General features: G+C 33.9%; 1 long non-coding RNA gene across 2 annotated transcripts; it reads left to right on the top strand.

The window, feature by feature from the left end:
- Nucleotides 1-1,686, top strand: LOC108663476. Of its 2 annotated transcripts, none has more exons than XR_001929535.1 (3): nt 1-45; nt 702-775; nt 1,646-1,686. It is a non-coding gene; the product is annotated as an uncharacterized LOC108663476 (long non-coding RNA). The 2 variants fall into 2 exon arrangements; XR_001929536.1 differs by lacking the exon at nt 1,646-1,686 and adding an exon at nt 1,160-1,199.

Here is a 3,879-nt window from a genome sequence, read left to right as displayed (position 1 = left end):
TTTAAAGGGAAAATAGGTGGAAATTCAAAAATCAAGTGAAAAAAGGTAACATTTCTTAAATTTGTCTTGTGCTTTACCTTTCCCATGCATTTTCCATCATTTTTCATGGTTGAATCATGTGATTTGAGGATGATTTGAATTCTGGTCATATGGGTTTAGAGAGAGAAAGTTGTTAGATAAATTTGATTTTGAGCTATGTTAGTGTTTAGTGTTAGTTTAGCATGTTTATGAGTAAAACAACAAGAAAAATATTTATCTTCTCCATGAATTTCCCTAGGCCGAATCTAGCCAATGGTATGTGAGGATGAGGTTGACTTTATTTTAAGAGAATTGGGTGGAAAAATGATGAATTATGAGGTTGGAAATTAAATGGGAATTTTCGGTGCAATAAATTGAAATTTTTACCCACTAGGGGTAAAAGCGTAATTTATAGTCCGGACTGATAAATTGGACCAAATTCACAGTCATTGAGGTATTGTGGATATAATTGGATAATTGAAATTGAAATGGATGGAATTGGAGTCGAATTGGGGATTTTAGGAATTTACACCGTGTATAGGCGAGTTAGGTCGGACACCGCAATTAAGCGATTGTCTAGACATTTCAAATCCTATCTAGTGCATACGCATGGATAAGAGCCTGAAATAATTTATGATAAATTGACACAATTTATTGAATTTTGTATCATGGATTATGGATAGGTGGTGAGTCAATTGTTTCGGGTAAGAGACTGCACCCGAGGGCGGAAGATAGGAGTATTTCTACTCCTAATACTGTGAGTAAACTTATTATCGTCTTAATTATCTAGAGTAGTTTTATACAATTGTGTGATTTTATAAAAAAATGAGTTTAAATGGTAAATTGCTATGTTTTAAGAGAAATTGTGATTTTATAAAATGATTTTATAAATTTTCTGAAAAATCGAATATTGGTTTTGAAAATAGAGTAATTGGAGACTGCCTGCTTGTGTTGTAAATTTATGGTTTTAAATTGAATGGCTTATGACAATATATGAGCATGAATGGCTAAACTGATTTTGGTGTCAGAATTATTTATATTGTGTATTCAGCCTTGAGAGGCTAGATTGCGATAAATTGCCATGCCATGCTAGAATGAATTTTATTGAATTGGTGGAGTATATATTAATTATTTACTGCAGAGGGGGTTCCGTGGACCAGCCTATTAGAGGGGCACGGTAAACTCCATTATATTATTACCTCGAACGGAGAGGCGCGTAGGGTATCTCCTGGGGTAAAGCTTAGGGTTCACTTCACGCCAAACCACCACGTGAAGGGGAACTCAGCCAACGCCAAGGAACGGCTGTATTTTTCTCAAACTAAAATATATTTTAAGTGTATACAAAATTTTAATAGCCTTGGCGGACTCGGTTAGATGCCCTGCGCAAGGTATCACCGAGTATGAGTTTTGGCACGAGCCAAAGTTTTAAGAAATTCATAAGCCAAGTTGATTACTCGATTTATATGGATTGATTTTATTTGGTTGAAATGAACTGAAAGGTAATGAAATTACAGTATGATGACTTATTTTAATTGTCTCCATTTACTCGGCTTTAGATACTTTAGATGGTATCTGTTTACTCACTGGGATTATAAAATCTCACCCCTTCTTCCTATACATTTTTCAGGCTCAGGACAGTTTGTAGATAATCGAGTAGGACGAGAACTAAGCTCGGGACTGCATTATAGAAAGTAAGAGTTCATAGTCTTACATCCTCTTGGTCAATTGGGGCTCACGTGTCATTGCAGATCAAACTTATATTTTGGTTATCTGTATTCCTATTCATACAATTTTTACTTTAATTTCATGTGCGAAAAATTATTTACGAATTTTTCTATAAATATTATTTTTTTTAGAAAATAAAATATTTTATTGATTATTTTTGAATAGTACTAGTTGTCAACATTTTGCTTTCAAATGAACGTTTTAGATACTTATTTTGTTTTTAAATCATTAAATATATATTTTCTACTTACTTACTACATTTTTAGCAAGTTTTCAGATTTTCAAAAGAAAATGAAATGATGAAAATGCCCTTGTAAGCCAAAAAATAATATTTTATTGTTTTTATTTGAAAATGACTTATGAATTTTTTTAAATGCGAGATTTAATAATTGTTGCTCACCGGGGAGATGCGAAAGTTGATGCTAAGCCTTGCGGGGTTTCGATCGGCATTTGGGGTGAAGAATGTTTGTCGAGGCTTCGCAGCGGTTGTCACGAGTTCGATGGGGAGTTCCGGGTCGTGACAGAAAAGCTTTGGTAAACAAGTTAGCAACCTGATTTGTAGTGGATACATGTTGGGGGATTGTAACACCTTGTTGAACCTTCTCCCTTATAAAGTAATGGTCAATGTTAATGTGTTTTATTCTTTCAAAAAAAATTGGATTTTTGCAAATGTGTAAAGCTAATTGATTATCACAAAATAAGTCCATAGCCTTAGTATGTTGAATTCCAAATCCTTCAGTAAACAAAGCAATCCAATCACTTCACAAAAAGCATAGGCAATTGCTTTATACTCTGCCCCTGTAGAGTTTCGTGTAACCATTGCTTGTTTCTTGGATTTCCAACTAATCAAAGATTTTTTAAAAAAAATACCAAATCTTGTCACTGATTTTCTAGTATCCCTGCAACTAACCTAGTCATTAGCTATGTAAATAATCAAGCTCAAATCAGACTTAGATAAAAGTAAGATACCTTGTCCTGGTGCATTCTTAAGGATCTACCATTACCTGACCTTGCAATTTCAAGACCTATGAAGTATTTGAGACTTCCTAAATCTTTGAGATTGAATTTGGTCTTTAAAATTTTTTTTCACATTATTAGCTAACTTAATGAAGGAACTTGCAATCACAATATCATCACCATATAATAATAAAGCCAAGAAACCACCATTGCTTTCATCTTAAGTGAATAATGCATAGTTCGACTTAGATGGTTTGAAACCATATTGAAGTATGACCTCTGTGAACTTGCTATTCCATTGTCTTGAAGCTCGTTTTAAACCATGCAGAGACTTGTGAAGCTTGCAAACTAGTTTAGAAAACTTGAAACATTTTCCCTTAATGGTACAACCTTGTGGAAGGTCCATGTACACTGTTTCATCTAGATCACCATTAAGAAAGGCATTGTTCATATCCAACTGAGATAAATGCCATTGTTTGACAGCTGTTATTGCTAATAAAGTCCTTACAGTAGTTTCTTGAAATATGACTAAAAGTCTCATGAAGATCAAATCCCTCCTTCTAATTATACCTTTTGGCTACCAATCTTGCTTTATACCTTTCCACAGTGCCATCTGCATTGAGTTTCAATTTATAAACCCCTTACATCCAACTGTGTGGGCACTAGTAGGTAAAGACACCACTAACCATGTCCCATTATCCTTTAAAGCATCAAGTTATTCTTTTATAGCAATATGCCACCAAGAATGTTGATTAGCTTGATAAAAGGTTTTAGGTTTAAGGATATGAGTGAATAAAGTGGTGAAGGCTTCATATGAAGGAGAGAGTTGTTTGGTAGTTAAAAAATTATTAATAGGATGTTCTATGACTGTAGTTGTGGAAGGTGGCATTGGGTTTGATGGTTTTGATATAGTGTTTGTAGGTTCGGGATGAGTATGGTGATAAATATTTAAGCATTTAGGTAGTGTTTTAGGTCTTGAACTTCTCTTAAGAGGTGAATGATGAGTGAAATTTAAAGAAGAATGTTCAATTGGAAAATTGTCAACTAGGTTTACAGAGGCATTTGGATCAAGGTCAACATGTGTAATGGCATTAGTAAATTTTATCGGGGAATTAATAGGATCTAAAGGCATGAAAGATAGTTCATCAGTATGTGATGTAGATTTAGATGAAGAATGCT

Source organism: Theobroma cacao, chromosome 9 (genome assembly GCF_000208745.1).
Source record: "Theobroma cacao cultivar B97-61/B2 chromosome 9, Criollo_cocoa_genome_V2, whole genome shotgun sequence".
Taxonomy (NCBI): Eukaryota; Viridiplantae; Streptophyta; class Magnoliopsida; order Malvales; family Malvaceae; genus Theobroma; species Theobroma cacao.
This window is presented reverse-complemented; position numbering and strand designations above follow the sequence as displayed.